This window comes from Martes martes, assembly GCF_963455335.1.
Source record: "Martes martes genome assembly, chromosome: 5".
Taxonomy (NCBI): domain Eukaryota; kingdom Metazoa; phylum Chordata; class Mammalia; order Carnivora; family Mustelidae; genus Martes; species Martes martes.
In genome coordinates this window covers 18,040,819-18,064,855 of record NC_137892.1, presented here as the reverse complement: position 1 = coordinate 18,064,855, position 24,037 = coordinate 18,040,819, and the positions used below count along the sequence as shown (strand labels likewise).

Sequence of the window (24,037 nt, the reverse complement as noted above, 5' to 3'; positions counted from 1 at the left end):
TACCCCTGGGGATAAAAATACATTATATGTTTATTAAAAAAAATTTTAAAATTTAAAAAAAGTATACTTACTGGAAAGGAAGAGATAGAACTGCCTCTATTCACAGGAGACATAATTGTTTGCATTAAAAAAAAAAAATCCCCAAAAGTGCAAAAAACGTCCTAACCAAATAGTGGGTGGAAGTGTTACAAAACACAAACCATTTTACCAAAGTATTCCTGTATTCTAGCAATGGAGAATTGGAATTTGAAGTTTGAAAAAATAAAATTATAGTAGCACTAAATAAATAAAATTCCTCAGTATAAAGAACAAAATATGAGCAGAAGCTATACATTGAAAACTACAAAACATGATGTAAGACATAAAGGAAAATTGAAATACATGGAAATACAAAGTGTGTTCATAGATTGAAAGCATCACTAATGTGATGATGTCCATTATTTCCAATTAGATTTGTAGATTCAAAACAATCCCATTGAGGGGTTCCTGGGTGATTTAGTTGGTTAAGCATCCAACTTTCGATTTCGGCGAGGTCATGATTTTGGAGTCATGGGATCAAGCCCTGCAATGAGATTCACATCAAGCCTGATGATGAGCTGCACATAGAGTCCATGGTCAGCACAGAGTCTGTTTTTCCTCTCCCTACTCTCACTTGTGCTCTTTCTCTCTCAATAGATATATAAAATCTTTTATAAAACTCAATCAAAATCCCTGCAAGCTTTGTTCGTAGATAGACAAGCTAATGCTAAAATTATAGAGGGAAGACAAGGGAAACTGATAATTTTGAAGGCTCACACCCTATTCTTAGACTATTCTAAGAATTACCAGAAGATTGTTATAATTGGGACATTGTGGTATTGAAGAAAGGAATAGATGTACACAGCAATGGAACAAAATAGGACAGAAATTGACCTACATATGATCACACAATTTTTGACAACTTGTTAAAACAATTAAGTAGAAAAAGAAATTTCTTTTATAAAAAATATTATGGGGGGGTGGTGCCCGGGTGGATCAGTCTGTTAAGCGTCTGCCTTTTGCTCACGTCATTATATCAGGGTCCAGGGATTGAGCCTTGTGTCAGGCTCCCTGCTCAGCAGGGAGTCTGCTTCTTCATCTCCCTCTGCTCCTCTCCCCTGCTTGTGCTCTCTCTCTCTCTCTCTCAATAAATAATAAATTAAAACAATCTTTAAAAACTGTTACCAGAACAAGTGAATACCCATAAGATGGGAGGTGGAGATAAAGAACAAATTAATCAATATGTTCCATGGAGTGAGGGTTTGTGATGACAAATTTCTCTCTCCCTAGTAAATCTACCTGTGGCATGCATCCTAAAAATTTTGGTCTCCCATAGAACACTTTCACTGTCCTATACTTTTGTTATGTAAATGTTAAATTGGTTCCCGACAAGGTCCTTGAGTAAGTGAGTCAACCTTTATTTTGGGAGTAAAGGGAAATATTTTTGAGTGATTTGCCAAGAGTCAGACTCCTAGAAAGCAGCACAACCACACTCTGTGCTCACAGTCAGACAAATATCACTCTGTCCACATGGCATCACCATTCTGAGTTCAGAAAGCCACCTCAAGTCTTAGGAAAAATGAGGAAGAGCAAGTGATAAAAATAAGGTCTCAAGTCCAATCCCTCTTTTCCCATTTCCCAGCTCTGTGACTTTGAGCAAATGACTCAACAATTTGGGTTGAATTTGAAAAAAGTGGGTGATAAAAGTGCCACACCTCAGGTTGTTGAGAGTCAAATATGATAGGTATAGCCTGGCTCACAATTAGCTTCCAAGAAAACTTGTCTCATTACAATTATATGAGAGAAAACGTATCCCTAAAGATCACCAAAGTTTCTCTCTTCCTTTCTTGATCATGACTCCCAGGAAGTGATTTCATTTTTCCCTTGCTATGTTGACTTAGGGCTGCTATAATAAGAGAAAGGCCCAGCTGACTTTAGAGCTGTGTTTTTCACATCACTGTTCCTATAATGTCCTACTTCAGAGAACCAATATATCATCTCACAGTCCCTGAACTGGACAGAATTTAGGACAGGGGTTGTTTTATCATGGATCCAGATTGTACAAAGATTGCAGGATGCCTTCAGACAGAAGTGCTGATGATCATGGGTGATCCCTACTCTTTAGTGGGACAAGTCATCACCTTTCTCACTAATACCAACTCTTTTTAGTGGGCCAAGTCACCACCTCTAAATTCAGGTCATGAAAGTGAGTTTTGTGTTCAAGGAGAGTCCTCATGGGGACAAAAAGTTAAGGCCCAATGAGATGGTAGTGAGGGCTGCTGAATGACAAGAGCTTACCATATATGTCAACCATTATAGCACCTCCTGGAGGAGATTCAAAAGCCCCCTCATACAGACTGGCTGAATCTTGGATGCTGACCTGATAAGGACCCCCAAATCTCTCACAGTCATTGATTGGCTGGCTCACAGGTCTTGATTTACAGAAACCTCACAACTCTGTCTCTTCCTCCCAGGCCCTAACACCTCTCTTCCTTCTAACAGGCCCCTCTTTCACACTTTGCATTGCCAGGGGAATCATGAATGTCTAGCCAGGCACATGAAGATTTTTCTCCACCCTGTGATGAGACTGATAAAGCTAAATCACTAAAGGCAACGTACAGAATGGGAGAAGATATTTACAGATAATATCGGATAAAGGACTAATACTGAAAATCTACAAAGAACTTATCAGACCCAATACCTCAAAATTTTAAAAAAAAATCCAGTTAAGAAAGAGGCAGAAGACATGAACAGACATTTCTCCAAAGAAGACATACAAATGGCTAACAGACACATGAAAAATTCTCAACATCACTCATCATCAGGGAAATAGAAGATATGACATATAGATATAGATATAGATATAGATATAGATATAGATAGATATAGATATATGAAAGAAATAATCAGTCACCAAAAAGAATGAAATATTACCATTTGCAATGATGTGGATGGAACTAGAGGGTATTATGCTAAGCAAAATATGTCAGTCAGAGAAAAGCAAATAACATGATTTCACTCATGCAGAATTTAAGAAACAAAACAGATGAACATAGGGGAAGAGAAGGAAAATAAAATAAAATAAAATAAAAACAGAAGGAGGTAAACCATAAGAGACTCTTAACTATAGGAAACAAACTGAGGGATACTGGAGGGGTGGTGGATAGGGGGGATGGAGTAAATGGATGATGGGCATTAAGGAGGATACTTGTTATAAGCACTGGATGTTATATGCAACTGATGAATCACTAAACTCTACCCCTGAAACTACTAATAAATACTACATTAAATGTTAACTAATTTAAATTTAAATAAAATCTTAAAAGAAAAAAAAAAAACCAAAGCACTGAACTTATTCCCCTACTTCCACTTTCTGAGTCCTTCCTTCTCACAGGGGAAGATTCATTTCCCTGTCTCATCTGGAAACAAGGGAACTTTAAAACAAAACCCACAGCTGTGTGTGATAATCCTCATCTTATCACAAGTGTCTCCCAAAGAGACTCATAGAAGACCCATTGGATTTGTCTTTTTGTGTCTTCTTTTTTTTTTTTTTTAAAGATTTTATTTATTGTGGTCTGAGAATATTCGGGGAATAATCTCAATCTTTTGGTATGTGTTGAGCCCTGATTTGTGACCCAGTATGTGGTCTATTATGGAGAAAGTTCCATGTGCATTGAAAATGAACTTTTGGGACTTTATCAAGATGAAATGTTCTGTACAGAAAAGGAAACAGTCAACAAGACAAAGCGGCAACCCATGGAAAGGGAGAAGATATTCACAAATGACACTACTGACAAAGAGCTGATATCCAAGATATATAAAGAACTCCTCAAACTCAACATCCAAAAAACAGATAATCACGTCAAAAAATGGGGAGAAGACATGAACAGACACTTCTCCAAAGAAGACATACAAATATGGCTAGCAGACACATGAAAAAATATTCATCATCATTAGCCATCAGGGAAATTCAAATCAAAACCACATTGAGATACCACCTTACACCAGTTAGAATGGCTAAAATTAACAGGACAGGAATCAACAAGTGTTGGAGAGGATGTGGAGAAAGGGGAACACTCTCACTGTTGGCGGGAATGCAAGTTGGTACAGCCACTTTGGAAAACAGTTTGGAGATTCCTCGAAAAATTAAAAACAGAGCTACCCTGTAATCTGGAAATTGCACTACTGGGTATTTACCCCAAAGATACAGATGTAGTGAAAAGAAGGGCCATCTGTACCCCTCAATGTTCATAGCAGCACCAGCCACAATTGCCAAACTGTGGAAAGAGCCAAGATGTCCTTCAAAAGACGAATGGATAAAGAAAATATGGTACGGAATATCACGCAGCCATTAGAAAGAATGACTACCCAACATTTTTATCAATGTAGATGGGACTAGAGGAGATTATGCTGAGTGAAATCGGTCAAGCAGAGAAAGTCAATTATCATATGGTTTCACTTACTTGTGGAGCATAAGGAATAACATGGAGGACATTAGTAGAAGGAAAGGAAAAGTGAATTGGGGGAAATCAGAGGGGGAGATGAACCATGAGAGACTGTGGACTCTGAGAAACAAACTGAGGGTTTTAGAGGGGAAGGGGTGGTGGATGGGTGAGCCTGGTGGTGGGTATTAAGGAGGGCATGTATTGCATGGAGCATGTATTGCATGGGTGGGGGGCATAAACAATGAAACTTGGAACACTAAAAAAAATAAAATAGGGACACCTGGGTGGCTCAGTGGGTTAAAGCCTCTGCCTTTGGCTCAGGTCATGATCCCAGGGTCCTGGGATTGAGCCCTGCATTGGGCTCTCTGCTCAGCAGGGAGCCTGCTTCCCTTCCTTTCTCTCTCTGCCTACTTGTGATCTCTGTCTGTCAAATAAATAAATAAAATCTTTTAAAAAATAAAAAATAAAGTAAAATAAAATAAAATTAAGATGTTAAAAAAAGATTTTATTAATTTATTTCAGAGAGAAAGAGCATGAGCAGGGAAAGGGACAGAGAGAGAGGGAAAAGCAGACTACTCACTGAGCAGGGAGCCCAACATGGGGATCTATCCCAGGACCCCAGGATCATGACCTGAGCCAAAGGCAGATGCTTAACCAACTGAGCCACACAGGCAACACTGTCTTTTGCTGTCTTAATGGAAGACCACTGAACTGGAAGAAAAATACCCAGGGATTTTGAGAAGGTCATGGCTTGTAGGGGATGGGAAGATTGTGTAAGTCCTAGTGATAGCTGATGAGATGAAAAGGAAAGAGGGTTTCCTCAGTGTCCATGCTTTTTATAAGGATAGATGGGATCTGGTGGAAATATTGCAAAAAGCCTGCATCCTAAGAGTATAAATTCTGCACTGGGAATGTATATCAAAATCTAAGGAACAAACAATTTTAAATGCAACGTAGCCATACAAGAGGTCAAGAAATCCTTCCTTTTGAATATTTCATACATCAGTTATGCATGAGGTAGCACAAACAATCCTTCACTTTATCGCTTACTGACTCCCTTGTGTCCAACAGGGGACCTCTCCTGAGGAGTCAGGGGATGGTAGGCCACTAGGGCTCTCCTCCATACCTCTGTGCCCTCCATCCTCTGGGGATAACCTTCAGAGTAATGAGAGATCTGAGGGACATCCTCTCCCATGTACACCTTTTACACCATAAAGCAGGTGAAATGGTATGGCAAGGAGTGATGGCAGGAGAAACGGGAAAAGTCTCAATTATAGTAACAGCAGGAATAACAATTCTTGAACCCTGAGGCAGATATTGTTGATGTTTTCCAGGTCTCATTTTGCAAGTTTCATGCAGAAGTTTGTGTGAAAGCAAAAACTCAATTCCTTCCAACTTGCCTAATTCATGTCATTTTTGCTTTCCAGTCTCTTTCCTAATTCACCTCCCTTCTCTCATATCTTTTGCCCCTCATTGTGCCCTGTTCACTGATCTCATGGCCTATCTAATGCTGATAAATCTTAGAAGTACTTTGTTCCTTTTCCTCTGTTCCCCCATAGTGTCTGAAAATATGACATCCTAAAACATTTTCCTTATCATCTTTCAATTTCTTCCTCCCTGCTATAGTGTCCCATTACACACTAAATTATTCATTTAGACATGTTCCCATATCATTATATTTCCTCTAGTTTGAGGAGGAGGGTATTGATATGACTGGGGGAAACCATTCATTAAGAACCAATGAACAATAATTATCTTGGTTGTACCAAAAGTTTATTATCTGAGTAAATAAAGCAGATATGAACTACCTCATAACACATGGAGATTAATGAAATGTATAGGGTGTATTCCTTCATGTCATCTCAGCAAAATAGCCCAGGTTATACATAGTGAGGTAATGGTCAAATCCTCTTTGCATAGCAATGGAGTATCATTATGGGCAATGATTTCTGTCCAAAAGAGAGATCTTCTCTCCACTTTGGGGAATATTTGGCCTTGTTGGTGAGTGGAAGAAGTCCCCACCCCCATCTACAGAATATAAGACCTGAGGCCCATTTGTTATTCAGTTAGGCAATTTGACCCATCTCTATGACATCTTCTTAGCAAGCTCTCTAATGGCCTATTCAAGATAATTTATCATCATTGTATTAATGTTTGGCCACTGTTATTAATGAATTTCAAATGTAGAAAGTAGATTTTTCAAAAACTTGAGAGAGTGGATGAGAATCCTCCATTCCAGGAGCAATGGCATTCACCACACTTCATAGCCTTAGTTGCTATGCTGTCATCCTTCACAAGTAACAAGAAATTCAAGGACTTGGTGAAACTCTTGATCTCCTCCACAGACATGCCAAGCTTCTTGGCAATAACTTCAGATGACTTCTAACCGAAACCAAAATGGCTCTAGTAAAAGTTCAAGCACTTTTCCTTCTGGGAAAAATCAAAGCCATTAAAGCAGGCCATGAAGGCAGTAAATGTCAAAGTAGATAATTTCAGGGCATCCAGCATGATCTTTTCCTTGACAAAAGCTCTCTTCATCTCAATGGAAATACCAGACAAATTGGGCAACAGGAGCACAAAAGTGTAGTGCTTATGAATAAGGGGCTCCTTCAGCAGGGTCTCCTCCAGCATTGGGAAATCAAAGTCATCCAGATAAAAGTTGGGAGACCAAGAAGATGCATGGCTCAGGACTCTAATATTGCTGAGATTAGCCAGGAAGTTTTCTCATATCTGCTGAAGCACTCTCTCCTTTTTGAAGGACTTGGATTTTCATTTCTCTTCATTATATAAATCACTCTCCACATTGGTTCTAACAAAGTAGAACTTATTGCCAATCTTCTTGATTGGGGGGGGGGGCAGCAAAGCAGCAGTGCGGTAAAATGGTGAAGAAGAAAGGATGATAAAGAAGTCATAGGTAGGAAATTCCACCATTTCTAGATATGCATGTTGAAGGAAATTGGGCATTACAGTTCCGGGCAGGTTCCAGAAGGTAACTTTGGGATATTTTGGATGTTGATAGGGGGTTTCTTCATGGCATTCCACAACTCCTGCCCATTGAGTCATAGGAATCATCAGCATAGAAAACAAGTAGTTTCTTCTGTAACAGTGGACATAAGCCATCAGGAAAAATTAATCAGAGTAACATGAATAAGTGAGAGAAACAGAATGGGCTGTTGAGACACTGTCATTTCCCTATAAATAAGGCTTTTATGGAGAGGGTCCATTGGAAATCTCACCTGAGGGGAGCTAACTGTGCTGAGGCCTCTCAAACAGGACTCCGGCCTGGCTGTTTCCATGGGCTTCCCCAGTTGATGAGATTGGATGTTATAAGTACCCAATTTGATGTAACTTTGCCTCATTCTTATTTATTGCCTACTATTACCTATCTACTTATCTATCTATTGTCTATGTGTAGATTCCTTTCCTCTTCTATTTCTATTAGGCTTCTATAATAATAGTGAAGTTTTGTTCAAAATAAATATAAAAAAGGCAACTCGGGAAATTCCTAAGGTTTCTGAAGCTCTGTGCCAGGAACCAGGGAGAAAAACTAAATATGCTCTTGATTAGACTTCACTCCCCATACAGTTTGGGCTGTCGAAGGTTAACAGGGGGAATGTTGAGTGTCATTTCCAGGACTCGGGTCTGTGTTCATACTCAGGTCTGAATTCATACTTTGCCTGCCCTGGAGGCTATAGCCTCATTAGGATGGCCTCTCAGATATCACTGAGAAGCCACCTGTCTGGGGTCCTGTGCCCTCCTCTCATTCATGATGCCAAAAACACACCATATCAATGGCCATGGTGGCTTTCAGTTTCCCTTCCTGGTAATGGCTGTGTTTCTAGGAAAAGGAGCCCTCAGAACTTTGATTTCACTTTCTGTTCTTGGAAATGCAGAGCTCTGCAATATGATGGCTGCTTTTTCACTACTGGCCAGATTCCTGTGAGGATGGAGTAGAGGCCTAAGATTATTTAATTCCAGCCAGCTCCTCACAGGCAGTGTAGACATTTGGGGTGACAGTCAGCTCTTTATTCTCTGCAATGACTCCAGCAGCACACGGGACCTGTTCCATTGCAAGGTTAGTCCATGCAGAGGAGTGCTCCTGCTGTGGGCTGCAGGGAGCACTTCAACCAGGCTCAGCATTTCCTCTGCTGCCTGGAGACACATTCAGAGCTCAACTCTGACACCAGAAGTATTCCTTCATTCAGGAGCTGCTAAAAAAGAAATCACTTTGGATTGAGTGCAGGTCTAAAAACAGAATTATAGATCTGTAGGCCTGAGGTTGTAAGAGTCTGCATTGTGTTGAGTTTGGGTCCTGTGTACTTGAAAGTCTGAGGAGCAGGATGTCTGGTGAATGGCTTAAGCCAGTTAGAGAATTTAACTATTTGGGCCATTTTCAGAAGCCAGCTGAAGAACAGACTTTATTCCTGTGAGCTGCAGTAGGATCATGTGAATGTCAGGACTGTCAGTGTCTAGGGCTTTCCTCAAGAAGTTCTAGATCAGACAGCCCTCTTTTCATGCCTAAATACTTTCCTTGGGGAGACAATGCATACATATCTGTTAAAAAACAAAATTCAAATCAATAAATTTTAAACTATGATTGGCTTTTTTAAATAAGTCATGAATTAAGCAGGATGTTATCTAGCAAATATAGAAGATCTCCACTGAGCTGTAGGAAAGGAAACATTTTTAAAGGAAGAAAGGAAAGGGAAAAAAAAAGAAATTATTAGCAAAGAAGCCATTGTTTTAGTCAAGACTGCTCTCCTAAGGGAAAGGGAAAAGGCCTATCAGCAAATTTCTTGGGTGCTGCTGGGTATTCTGGAAATACCCATGTTGACTGGTAAAAGTGTACTTTCCTGGGGGAGTGAAGCTGTAGTTAGTTTAGGTATTAGGTCTTGGTTTACTAAATCAAAGCCTTAACTTAAGTGGCTCCTATGGTCCTGTGACCTGTGGCCCTTTTTCACAGTTCCCCACTTCTGTTCAGTTCCCTCTTTCACTATTCCCCCTTTTGATCAACTCTCAGCTTATGTGATCAAAGTGTAAAGCACTGGTGCCACTTTCCTCTACCGTTCAGTGGTTCTCTCAACTTTTGCTGCTCCTTTGCATGATATTTGTGTGTCATAATGTTTTTGCTTAATCTCTGTGATATTCAGAAGTGATGACTTCGGGTGCACAATTTTGGTATCAGCTATCCCTCTACATTCTTTTTCTGATGTTCCAGTCTCAGGGAGATTATTTGCTTAGCATACATTTAAATTTTTTAAGAGTATATAGTGTACCTGGAAGATGATTGTGGTTTTTATAAACAGATAGTTTCCCATGGTTAGAGTGCACATTGAAACCATGGTCTCAAGATCCAATGCTCAAAATTAAATTAAGTCAAAGAAAGACCCCATTGAAATAGTCATCTTTTTAAGCCAACTGTCTTGCTCAGTGATCTTACATAGTTGTGTGTCAACTTCCGCAGAAGTGTTAATCTGGATGCACCAGATGGTGTTTGTAACAGTACAGACAGCTCTTGCTCACCTAAAATATAATCAGGGGATATATCTTTTTTTTTAAAGATTTTTTGTATTTATTTGACAGACAGAGATCGCAAGTAGGCAGAGAGGCAGGCAGAGAGAGAGAGGAGGAAGCAGGCTCCCTGCGGAATAGAGAACCTGACGTGGGGCTCTATCCCAGAACTCTGGGATCATGATCTGAGCCAAAGGCAGAGGCTTTAACCCACTGAGCCACCCAGGCACCCCAATCAGGAGATATCTTATTGTCAAGAGAATCTTTGGCCAGAGAGTCCAAGAATCTTTGTTGGGTGGCTCCTGCCTTAGCAATATCTTTTGGATTCTGCAATATCTTTAGGAATTAAGGAAAGTTTCTGGATCAAATTATTATGTAAATTTATTCATAACCAAGGAAACCTGGCCCCACCAAAAAAAGCAAATCCTGAGTCATGAATGACTCCTGATTGGTCTTATTTATTTAACTCAATGGTATGAATCCAGGAGAGTCAACCAATGAGGAGTTCTAATTTGCTTCAGAAAGGTTATGAACATAATGTGATTTTCTCTTAACTTAAAATAAAAGGTTGTTTTAAATTCTGGAGTTTACGCACGCCCCTTCTTAGCAATGGGCTGGATCATATAGCTGAGGGTATTATTTTTCTAGGACTATGCCAAAGTAAAGGAGAGAAAAAGATGAAGAAAAAGTTTCACTTTAGTTAAAGTATGAAGACTTGATCTATTGTTTTGGATGAAAGCATTCTATCTCAATGTCAGCTACTTATCTTCCTATTCAATTGATTTAGAGATTTCTAGCATATGTACAGGACCAGGTGTCAGGTAAAGCCTTCTTTAGCTGTGAAATTGTACCCAAGATTCAACACCTTCTAGTTTTGTAGCAGTGTTAGTGGTGGGAGCACTTGGTAAGATTCCTTTCAATGGAGTTCAAAAACTATATTCTTCTGATGACAATTCCACAATACCTACTCACTAGGCTCTAGACTATAACCAATAGGATCCTTTGCATTAGGATCTGGGAAGACATCTTTACCTGTTGATGATAGGCTTAATGATAAAACGTTAGAGAGTTTGCCATTGTTGGTCATGCTAGCATGAGAAAACAAGGTAGCAGCAGAAAGTTGTATACCAGTAGACATTGGTCTGCCAGTGACTATGTTGTGTGAGGTGAGTTTACATAGCTGAGGAGGGTACTGCAAACAGCCAGCAAGTCCAAAAGCAACATTTTAGGGTAGGGAAGTCTGGTAGACTTGGCTAGTTTAAAATTTTTAAGTTCGAGGATCCCATTAGTTTTTTCAACCTTGTCCGATGATTGAGGGTGATAGGGACCGTGATGATTCCAAGAAGTTTGCAAGGCTTTTGTTAAAGGTGGTACAATTTGTCCAAAGAAATAGATGCCTGGATCACTGAAGATTGTAGAAGGTATATCCCATGTGGGAAGCATATTTTTTCACAGACTCTGTGCCACTGTGAGGGCATCAGCCTTGCCGAAGGGGAAATCTTCAATATCTGTGAAAAACATACATATAACATCAAGAATATATTGATAATCTGTCTGAGGTGTTAGATGAATAAAAACCATCCTCAAGTGTTCAAAGTCCAGAGGAAATAAGTGTGAGGCCACTGGGGGAAAAACTAATTTTTCCAGATAATGGACTGAACAAGTCAGACATTACTGGTAGACTGTTTCCATAATTTTGTAGAAGTCTTCCCACTAATGTCTAGTCATTGTTTGGGTCATATTAAATTTGCTATGATGGATGAAGGAATTAAAAATCCAAAAAATGGAATTTACCAGGGAGTCAGGAAGAATCAAGTGGCTGCCTTACATTTCCAAAGCCATGACTGTTCAACCTACAGCCATGGTTTATCTATCTCCTTTTCTCTGATTCAGAAGCAGAGGGTTGCCATGTTACCCTGGCATCAGAACGGCAGAAATTTCACAATGAGGGAACATTTTTGCAGCAGCAGAATGGATGTTACCCACATGTGCCATAATCTTTATAGATTTCTTTGTTGGCTGCCTTTGCATGAGAGTCAGCTGGGGCATTTTCCTGGTACTCTGGTGTAGTTCTTTTACTGTGAGCCTCGGTTTTGATGACAGCAGTTTCAGAAGGTAAGAGAGTAATTACAAGCAAAAACATTATACTAGGAGATGTCAAATTTCCAGTAATTTCACATGTATTTTGTTTTCTAGGAGGATAACCTAAGTGGTAAGGAAACTTTCACAACCTATTATCAGAACTAGATCAAATTTAAAAACAAATAAACAAAAACTTTGTCCCTTTAACAGATAGTAAGCCAAATTCTAATTTTGCACCAGCTTACTTTTTTGTTAGAACATATTCTTTCCAATGTGAGTCAGTCCTGATCATGAATAAATTCCTTTCCAAAGAAACATTTTTAACAATCTCTCTACAACTTTCATTTGCCTTTGAAAAGTTCTTCTCTAGACCACGTACATTTTCTTTAGTTAAAAGCCTATGTCCTATTTTTCTTTCATTCAGAGATGTTTCCTTTTTTTATTCTTAGTAGCTTTTTTTTTTAAGATTTTATTTATTTGACAGAGATCACAAGTAGGCAGAGAGGCAGGCAGAGAGAGAGAGGAAGGGAAGCAGGCTCCCTGCTGAGCAGAGAGCCGGATGCGGGGCTCGATTCCAGGACCCTGAGATCATGACCTGAGCCGAAGGCAGAGGTTTAACCCACTGAGCCATCCAGGCGCCCCTATTTTTAGTAGTTTTAACCACACACATTAATTAGAGTTCTTAACTCTTAGAAACTTTAATTTCTAGGACAAGTAAGTAGTAAGCACTGGCTAACTGTGTGTAATACCAGTATTCTTTAGATGGCAAATTTATAAATATATTTCATAATTTCTGGTAACATGAGCTTTTTTATAGTATAATCTTTCAATAAACACACCAAAAAAGTTTACCAACAGACCTATATTTACCTTTAGTATCCCTGTAATAAGGAACCCAAAATTAGAGAAATCAATGCTTAGTAATTAATGTTTCATAATTTTACCATATCTATAAATGACCTGGATATTTAATGAATTTAAACTGTTACTTAATCTAACTCCTTGAAACTTTAAGGGTTTTGTTAATCAAAAAGATTTGGAGAAGGGCAAAAAAAAAGGGGGAGAGGAAAGCTAACTCTCTTAGCTATAGAGAACAAACTTGAGGGTTGATGGAGGGAAGTGGGTGGGGGTGGGCTAAATGGATGATGGATATTAAGGAAAGCACTTTTTTTTTTTAATTAGGCTTCATGCCCACTGCAGGACCCAACATGGGGCTTGATCTCATGACCCTGTGATCAAGACCTGAGATGATATCAGGCGTTAGATGCTTAACTGACTGATGCACTGTTGGACTGACACACTGTTGGTCCCCAAGAAGGGCACTTCTTATAATGAGTAATGGATATTATATGTAAGAGATAAATCACTAAATTCTACTCCTGAAATCAATATTACACTATATGTTAACTAACTAGAATTTATTTTTTCTTTACTTAAATTCAATTAGCCAAGGTATAGTACATCATTAGTTTTTGATAATAATGTTCAGTAACTCATCAGTTCAATATAACACCCAGTGATCATCACATCCTGTGCCCTCCTTAGCACCCATCACCCAGTTACCCCATCCACCAACCCACCTCCCTTTCTGAAACTCTCAGTTTGTTTCCTGGAGTCAAGAGTCTCATATGGTTTGTCTCCCTTTCTGATTTCTTCCCATTCATTTCTCCTCCACCCCATTGTCCTCTGCACTATTCCTTATGTTCTACAAAAACAACAAAAAAATTTTGGAAATTATTTTTTTTAAAGATTTTATTTATTTATTTGTCAGAGAGAGAGAGAGTGAGCACTGGCAGACAGAGGCAGAGGGAGAAGCAGGCTCCCCGCCGAGCAAGGAGCCCGACGTGGGACTCGATCCTAGGACGCCGGGACCACGACCCGAGCCGAAGGCAGCCGCCCAACCAACTGAGCCACCCAGGCGTCCCTTGGAAATTATTTAAAATTTTACTTGAAATCTTTAAAAATTTTATTGAAACTAGTCAATCAATATACTTGTTCTTAACAAACATGAAATGAATCAATCAATATACTTGTTCTTAACAACCATGAAATGAGTAATCAGACAGCATGAGATATCAAAGTCAATTATTCTCCAAAGCTTTTTTAAATTTAATTTTTATGTTTATTATTTTATTTTATTTTTTATTTAAGTATTTTATTTTATTTTTATTTTATTATTTTTTAAAGTTTTATTTTAATTCCAGTAGGGTTAACATACAGTGTTACATTAATTTCAGGTTTACAATATAGTGATTCCACAATTCTATACATTACTCAGTGATCAACATGATAAGTGCATTCTTTTTTTTTTAAGATTTTATTTATTTATTTGACAGACAGATCACAGGTAGGCAGAGAGGCAGGCAGAGAGAGAAGGGAGGAAGCAGGAAGCAGGCTCCCTGCTGAGCAGGACGCTGGGATCATGACCTGAGCTGAAGGCAGCAGCTTTAACCCACTGAGCCACCCAGGCGGCCCCATGATAAGTGCATTCTTAATCCCCATCACTTGTTTCACCCATCCCCTGCCACACTCCCCTCTGGTAACCCTCAGTTTGTTCTCTACAGTTAAGTGTGTGTTTTTTTAGTTTATGTCACTCTCTCCTTTTTTTTTCTTCTTTTCTCCCTTTGCTAACTTATTTTGCTTCTTATATTTCACATAAGAGTGAAATCGTATTGAATTTGTCTTTCTCTGACTGGTTTATATGACTTAACACTATACTGTCTTGTCCCATTCACATCTTTTCAAAAGGCAATATTTCATTATTTTTATGGTTTAATTATATTCCATTGTGTATAGATAGATGATAGAGATGGAGATATATAGACATAGATATAGATACATTCTTTATCCATCTATTGATGGACACTTGGGCAGCTTCCATAATTTGGCTTTTGTAAGTACTCCTGCAATAAACACAGAGGTGCATGTATCCTTTCGAATTTGTATTTTTGTATTTGTTGGGTAAATACCCACTAGTGCAATAATTGGATGATAGTGTAGTTTTATTTTTAATTTTTGAGAATCTTTCATAGAGTAGTTTTATTTTTAATTTTTGAGAATCTTTAATTTTTGAGAATTCTTTTCCACAGTGGCTACTGTTGGTGCATTCTCACCAACAGTGCACCAATGGTCCTTTTCCTACACATCTTCCCCAACACTTTTGTTTCTGTGTTTTTAATTTTAGCCATTTTGACATGCATGAGGTGATATCTCATTGTGGTTTTAATCTGCATTTCCTGATGATAAGTGCTGATGAACAACTTTTCATGTGTCTGTTGGCCATCTGGATGTTATGGCTGTTCACATCTTCTGCTTATGTTTTATTTGGATTATTTGTGGGGTTTTATTGATTTATTTATTCTGGCAGGGAGTGGCAGACAGAGAGACTCTTTCAAGCAGACTTCCCACTGACCATAGAGCCCAATATGGGGTTTACTCTCACAATCCAAGAAATCATGACCTGAGCCAAAACCAAGAGTTTGATGCTCAACTGGCTGAGTCACACAGCCACCCCTGTTTTTTTGTGTCATAAGCTGTATAAGTTACTTTTATATTTGGGGTACTAACTCTTTATTGTATATGTCATTTGTATCTGATCCCATTCAGTAGTTTGTCTTTTGATTTCCGTGATAGTTTACTTTGCTGTGTAAAATCTTTTCATTTTGATGTTGTCCTAATTGTTCATTTTTGCTTTTGCTTCCCTTGCTGCAGGAGACCTATCTAGAAAAATGTTCCTATGACCGATGTCAGAGATATTATTGCCTCTGCTCTCTTCTAGAATTGTTATGGTTTCAGGTCTGACATTAAGGTCTTTCATCCATTTTGAGTATATTTTTTGTATGGTGTAATATAGTGGTCCAGTCTCATTTCTTGGCATGTAGCTGTCCAATTTTCCCAATACCATTTGTTGAAGATACTGTTTTTTCCCCTTTGCATAGATTAATTGAGCATATAATTGTGAGTCTGTTTCTGGGCTCTCATTCTGATCCATTGATCTTGCATCCATTTTTGTGCCAGAACTAAATTGTTTTGATTACTATGCTTCTTGGGTACCTTGAAATCTGGAATTTTGATTTCTCCAGCTTTTTTCTTTGTTTTCAAGTTTGCTTTTGCTAATCAGGTTCTTTTGTGGATCAAATTTTAGGATTAGTTTAGAATTTGCAGGGGGTCTATTTTTGGTATTTTGATAGGGCTTGCACTGAATCTGTAGATTGCTTTGGGTGGTATGGGTGTTTTAATTATACTAAATTCTCTAGTCCATGAGTGGGGTATTTCTTTCCATTTGTTTGTGTCATCTTCAGTTTCCCTCATCAGTGTTTTATAGCTTTCAGAATATAGGTCTTTTCCCTCCTTGGTTAAGTTTATTTCTAGTTATTTTTTTCTTTGTGTGTACTTGTATATGGGATTGTTTTGTTGATTTCACTTCTTGATACTTCATTATTAGTGTATAGGAATGGGACAGACTTCTCTATATTCGTTTTGCATTTTGTGACTTTACTGAACTCATGATCAGTTTTAGAAGTTTTTTGGTGGACTCACCATGGTTTTTTATATATAGTATCATGTCATCTGCACACAGTGGAAGTTTTACATATTCCTTATCAATTTGGATGCTTTTTGTTTCTTTTTCTTATCTGATTACTGAGGCTAAGACTTCCAGTACTATGTTGCATAAAAGTAATAAGAATGGGCATCTTTGTTTTTGTTTCTGATCTCAGAGGGAAAGCTCTCCAGTTTTCAGCATTAAGTATGATGTTTGTATGGATCTTTCATAGATGACCTTGTTATGTTGAGGTATGTTCCTCTAAGCCTACTATGCTGAGAGTTTTTATCCTGAATGGACATTGTATTTTGTCAAATGCATTTTCTTCATCTATTGAAATGATCCTATGGTTTTTATCCTTTCTCTTATACATATGATGTATCAGTGGTGATTGATTTGCAAATGTTGAACCACCTTTGCCCCACCAAAATAAATCCCATTTTATCTTGGTAAGTGATTTTTCAGTGCGTCTTTGGATTGGGTTTTCTCATATCCTTGAGGGTTTTGCGTCTATATTCCCCAGAGATCTTGATCTGTAGTTTTCTTTTTTTTATAGTGTCTTCATCTACTTTTCACCTCAGGGTAATGCTGGCCCTTAGAATGAATTTAGAAGTTTTCCTTCCTCTTCTATTTTTTGAAGTTGTTTCCAGAAGAATATGTTATTAACTCTTCTTTAAATGTTTAATAGAATTCACCTGTGAAACCATATGGTCTGGGACTTGGTTGGGAGTGTTTTGATTACTGATTCCATTTCATTGCTAGATATCAGTCTGCTCAAATTTTCTATTTTTCCTTGAATCAGTCTTAGAAGTTTATAGGTGTCCAGGAGTTTATCCATTTCTTTTAGGTACTTCAATTTGTTGGCCTATATTAAGGCCAATTACAATTAAGGCCAATAACAATTATTCATAATATTCTCCTACAATCTTTTAAATTTCTCTGATGTCAGTCGTTATTTCTCTTCTTTCCTTTCTGATTTTGATTTGTTAAGTCCTCTTCTCTCTCCCTCTCTCTCTCTGATGAGTCTGGCTAAACATTTATCAATTTCGTTGAGCTTTACAAAGAACTTACTCCTGGTTTCATTGACCTTTTCTATTATTTATCCATCTGGTTTTTTAGTTTATCTTTTTAAAAAAGATTTTATTAATTTATTTTTGTATTTGAGAGAGAGAGAGAGAGAAAGAGAGAGAGTATGAGCAGGGGGTGAGGGGTGGTGGAAAAAGGAGAGGGAGAAGCAGACTCCCTGCTGAGCAGGGAGCTTGATGTGGGGCTGGATCCCAGAACCCTGAAGGCAAATGTTTAACCAACTAAGCCATCCAGGCACCTTAATTTTTTAGTTTCTGTTTTGTTTATTTCCACTCTAACCTTTTTTTTTTAATTTCCACTCTAACCTTTATTATTTCCTTCCTTGTACTGTTATTGGGTTTTGTTTATTGTTCTTTTTACAGCTTCTTTAGGTGTAAGGTTAAGTTGTTTATTTGAGGGGTTTTTTTTAGTTCTTGACCTAGGTCTGTATTGCTGTATCTTCTCTCTTAGAACAGATTTGTTTCATCCCAAATATTTTTGACAATTGCGTGCTTCTTTTCATTTCTCCCCATGTGGTTTTTTTTCCTCTTTGATTTCTTAGTTGACCCATCCATTGTTTGTTAGCTTTTATTTAACCTCCATGTATTTATGTTCTTTCTAGATTGTTCTCTCAGACTTGATTTCTGGTTTCATAATGTTGTTGTCAGAAGAGATGCATGTTATGACTTCAATCTTTTTGACTTTGTTGAGATTTGTTTATGGCCTAACATGTGATCTATGCAGAATGTTCCATGTAAACTTAAAAAGAATGTGTATTCTGCTGTTTTAGGAAGCAATCTTCTGAATATATCCATTACAACCATCTGGTCCAATGTGTCATTCGATGCTAGAGTTTTCTTGTTGATCGTTTGGATAATATACCCATTGATGTCAGTGAGGTGTTCAAGTCCCCTACTATTATTGTATTCCTTTTGATTATTTCCTTCATTTCTGTTAATAGCTGGTTTACATACCTGGGTTCTCCAATGTTGGGTTCATACAAATTGTGATTGTTGTATCTTCTTATTGGATTGTTTTCTCTATGATTATGTGTGTCTTTCTTTGTCTTTTTCTACAGTCTTAGTTTTACAGTCATTTTGTCTGATGTAAGTATTGCTACAGTGGCATTCTTCTCACTTCCATTTGCATGATAAGTGTTTCTCCATTCCTTTGCTTTTAATTTGCATGTCTTTAGGTCTGAACTGAGTTTCTTGTAGGAGCTTAAACACGGGTCTTGTTTTTTATCCTTTCATTCACCTATGTCTTTCGTTTGGCGCATTTGGTTGTTTTACAAAGTCATTATTGATAAGTATATCCTTATTGCCATTTTCTTGACTGAGTTTTATGCTTGTTTTTATAGTTCTTCTCTATCGCTTTCTTCTTTTGCTCTCTTCCCTTATAGTTTGATGGCTTTTTTAGTGATATACTTGGATTCTTTTCTCTTTATTTTTGCATATCTATTACAGGTTTTGGATTTGTGGTTACCATTAGGTTTGCATGTAAATGTTCTGCACATAGCAGTGTTTATTAAATGAATGGTCACTTAGTTTGAACCCATTCTTTAAGCCTTATGTCACCATACTTTATATGGAGCCATCCTTTATACCTGTTTAGCTGTGAATCCCTTGACTGATTTTTATAGATTTAATTGATTTTACTGCTTTTCTGCTTTAACCTCAAGATTGATTTTTAAGCAATTTGTCTACTTATTTATTATGTTGGTATTTACCTGTGACATTTCTGCCATTCTTAATTTTCTTAACCTTGATTATGACCTTTTCTTTCACTCAAAGATTTCCCTCTAGCGTTTCTTATAATGCTGATTTAGTGGTGATGAACTCCTCTAAGTTTTTAATTTTGTCTGGGAAGATCGTTATCTCTCTTATTCTGAACGACGGCCTTCCTCAATAGAATATTCTTAGCTGCAGGTATTTTTCTTTCAGTATTTTGAATATCTAATGACACTCTTTTGGTCTGCAAAGTTTCTGTTTAAAAATCAACTGATGTTTTATGGGGATGCCCTTGTATGCAGCTGTTTTCTCCTATTGTTTTAAAGTTCACTTTTTTATCATTACTTTTTGCTATTTTAATTACTAGGTGTTTTGGTGTGGACCACCTTTTATTGATTTTGTTGACAACTTGCTGTACCTCCTGAATCTGGATATCCATTTCCTTCCCCAGATGTAGAAAGTTTTCAGCTATTATTTCTTAAAATAATTTTTCTGCCCTCTTTAATCTCCCTCTAGGATCCCTAAATGTGAATGTTATTACATTTGGTGACATCACCAAGTTTCCTTAACCTATTCTCATTTCTTATTATCCTTTTTCTCTTCTTTTTCTTTCTTCTCTTTCTCTCTCTTTCTTTCTTTCTTTCTTTCTTTCTTTCTTCTTTCTCCCTCCTCCTCCCCCTCCCGCTCCCCCTTCCCTTCCTCTTCTCCTTTCCCTTCCCCTTCTCCTTCTTGTCCTCCCCCTCCTTCTCCTCCTCCTTCTTCTTTCTCCTTCTCTTTGTTCATTCTGGTTCCTTTTCATTACTCTGTCTTCTGAGTCACTGATCTGTTCTTCTATTTCTTTTACTCTGTTTCTTCGCTCTAGTGAACTTTTAATTTAAGATATTGAGCTCTTCATGCTCAATTGGTTCTTTTTTATATTTTCTATCTTTTTATCTTTTCACTGAGTGAGATCCTCTATTCTTTCTTTCTATCTTGTCACTGAGTGAGATCCTCTACTCTTTTCTCAACTTCAGCATGTATATTTATGATCATTACTTTGACTTATTTATCAGGTGTATTGCTTAACTTTGTTTCAGTTAGCTCTTTTGGTGTGATTGTGTCCTGTCTTTTTTTTTTAAGATTTTATTTATTTATTTGTCAGAGAGAGAGAGAGAGAGAGAGCACAAGCAGGGGGAGTGGCAGACAGAGGAGGCAGAGAGAGAATCAGTCTCCCTGCCAAGCAAGGAGCCCAATGGGGGCCTCAATTCCAGGACCCTGAGATCATGACCTGAGCTGAGGCATGGGCTTAACCAACTGAGCCACCCAGGCATCTTGTGTCTTGTCTTTTATTTGGTACATATTTCTCTTTCCTTATTTCATTAAACTCTCCATGATTCTATGTAGTGGGAAAGTCAGCTAGGTCTCTTGACCTTGAAAGCAGTGTCCTTATGAAGAAGAGGTCCTGTAGTAACCTATAGTGCAATGTCCCCTGCTTACCAAAACCAAGTGCATCTGTGGTGTCTCTTATGTGTGTTGTGTCCTACGCATTATCAAAATGCATTTGCCTTCATTCCAGTTAGCTGCAGTGCCCCCTTTACTTTTTGTGTGGTCCCTGTGCTGTTAAGGGGCCCTTCTGGGACTGCCTTGGGTTTGTACTTGAGTCAGAGTAGATGTCTGCTCACAATCCACGTGCCAGAACTATTGTCACACCAAACATCAGGGTACTTTTCCTTACATTGTCCCCTAAGGCTTTAGTTATTGTGCCTGGCCTGCAGTCAGACCAGATGTCTGCTCCCAATCTGTCTTAGGATTGAGGTAACCCCCCAATATAGGGCTTGCCTCTTGTGAAACCCCCAGTGAGGTTTTTCTTAGTGAGCTGGACTGGAAGGCAGATGAGACGTCTGCCCCCAGCCCACTGCTGTGGCTGTATTTGAACCTGTATATGTGGTTATCTCCCCTTCTTTGTGGAGAAAAGTCACTCTGGAGTGGCGTGGTGCACTGTTGGGACTGTTTGCAGAATGAGATTCATCAGGAACTGCTTTGGAGGGACTCCTGCTGGATGGGGTAGATTGAGTAAAACAAGTCCACTGGAATACATGGAGGTGGGATGCATGGTGTTATCGTAGGTATTGTTCCTTTGTCCCTACCAGGTCTACATGAAGGATGAGACCTGTCTGGAGACACTTTGGAGGACTCCTACATAAATGGAAGATGTTGGATAGGGTGGGTACACTGGAGAATGTGGGGATAGGTCACACAGTGTTAGCAAGCTCTGTGGCAAGTGTTCATGCTCATTCCCTCAGGTGTTCTGGTAACTAGGTTGGGGTGAGTAGAGGAGTGGCACTCACCAGCTTGTTTATTCTTGGAGAAGTCTCCTAAAGATGCCTATTCCTCCAGTGCACATTCTGATATTAGTGACAGATCTCCTTTCTGTATACCCCAGGGGCTTTTGAACTGCTTCTTCTATGCTGTATCTCCAAAGAGCTGTTTGTTTATGCTGTTCAAGGTTTGGGGTCAGTTTCCTATTGCCACTGGCTCTTCCAGAGCTGATCCAGTTGATTTCTAAAATACCTGGTGTTAAATACCACTGATTGTGGAAAACAAAACAGTAAAGCAAAATAAAACAAACAACAACAAAAACTCCTGAAGTTAAGCCTCACTGGTTTCAAAGCCAAATGTTATGGGGACTCTACCTTCCAGTGCAGGACCCCTGTGTCTGGGTGTCTTGGTTTATTTGAAACATGTTAGTAGTTACCTGGCCCACAATTAGCTTTCAATAAAATTTCTCTGTCATGCAATTATGCAGGAGAAAAGGCACCCCAATAAAGATCACTAAAGTTTACCTCCTCCTTTCTTAATGATGACTCCAGGAAGTGTTTCATTGTCCCTTGCCCTCAACTTAGGGCAGATGCATTAGGAGAGAGAGGCCCAGGTAGCTTGATAGCTGGAGTTTTCACATCACCTGTTCTAATGATGTCCTACTTCTACAAAACAGTATGTCATCTCACAGTTCCTAAACAAGAAAGAAGTTAGGACAGTGGTTGTTCTTCCACTGACCCAGCTTGTAAAAAGACTACAAGATGCCTTCAGACAGGAGCACCAAGGATCAGGGGTAAGGAATTTCCCTTTCCACCTATAGCAACTCTTGGGTGATGCAAGTGATGATTCCCAAATTCAGGTCATGAAAAGGAGTTTTGTCTTCAAGATGAGGTCTCATAGCCACCTCAGATAGAAACTGGCTGAGTTTTGGATGCTGACCTGATAACAACCCCAAATCGCTCACAACCTTTGATCAGCTGGACTCATAGGTCTTGGTCTGCAAACACCTCACAGCTCTATCTCCTCCCCCCTGGGACTCTAACGCTTCTCCACCCTTTTTTTAAAAAAATTTTTATAAACGTATGATGTATTATTAGCCCCAGAGGTACAGGTCTGTGAATCGCCAGGTTTACACACTTTCTCCACCCTTTTAACAACTCCCTCTTTCACACTTGGCATGGCCAGAAGGATCTTTAAGATTTTTGCATAAATGCCAGCCAGGCACATGAAAACTCTTGTTCACTCTTGGACAAGAATGATAAAACCAATCCACTAAAACGTATTCCACTACTTTAACCTTCTTCTGAGTTCTTCCTTCTCAAATGGAATATTTGACAGAGCAAACACAAGCAGGACTCCCTGCTGAGCAGGGACACTGAGATCGTGACTTGAGCTAAAGGCAGACACTTAACCAACTAAGCCACCCAGGCCTCTCAATGGGGAGGCAAACTAGTGATTTTCACTGGGATGGCTTTTCTTCTATATCATTGTAAACAGAGAATATTTATTGAAATTTAATTGTGGGCAGGCTAATGCTATCATATTTGACTCTCATAACAAGCTGAAGTATGGCACTTTTATCACCCATTTTTTTTTCAAATGCAGCCCAGATTGTTGAGTCATTTGCACAGTGTTACAAAGCTGGGTAATGGGGAAATTGGGATTGGACACCAGACTCTCTTTTTATCATTTGCTTTTTGTGGCCTTTTCTTTGGGTATTCTAACCAAAGCCCCAGTTTCATCCCTATCCACATATGAAGGTTCTTGTCTGGATCACAGTGTATCTAATAACCTTGATCTCAGCTCAGATGCTGCAAAGTTAGATGATTCCCTGAGAACAATAAGACTTTATAAATCAAAACAACAACAAAACCAACTGTGTGCTAATCTGAGAAAAGTTAAGTGTTGCTACTCTACACAATGAAGAATAGAAATTCTACCAAGGAGAGATACAGTGATATTGTTATGGTCAAGAACTTTTGGCTCATGGTCTGGTCCTGTCACCTTCATTCATTTGCTTTTTCACTTGTTTATTCAGCATTAATTGAATAGACACAACATACGAAAATCTAGGGCTCCTTCAGCAGCCCTTACCCATTGCTTGAGTACTTTCCAAAGAGCACTAGGAATATTGCATAGAATAAAAAGAAGCAAGTCCCTACCCACATTGAGCATTCATTCATAGGGGAGAAATACAAGAAATAGTGGAGAAATTAATAGGTAACATAATATAATTATGTTATGTCATATATTAATTATTAATAATTAATAAGTAACACAATGTAAGTTTGTGCTGGTGCTATGTAAAAGACTAAGAAAGTGGAAGTAGAAAGGGAGGATATTTC

General features: G+C 38.5%; 1 pseudogene across 1 annotated transcript; it reads right to left on the bottom strand.

The window, feature by feature from the left end:
* Positions 1–6,662: 6,662 nt before the first annotated feature.
* Positions 6,663–7,535, bottom strand: LOC308343269 (interferon-gamma-inducible GTPase 10-like; annotated as a pseudogene). The gene is made up of 2 exons: positions 6,924–7,535; positions 6,663–6,845 (listed from the first exon to the last, which is right to left on the bottom strand). The product of its transcript is annotated as an interferon-gamma-inducible GTPase 10-like (transcript).
* Between the last annotated feature and the right edge of the window lie 16,502 nt (positions 7,536–24,037).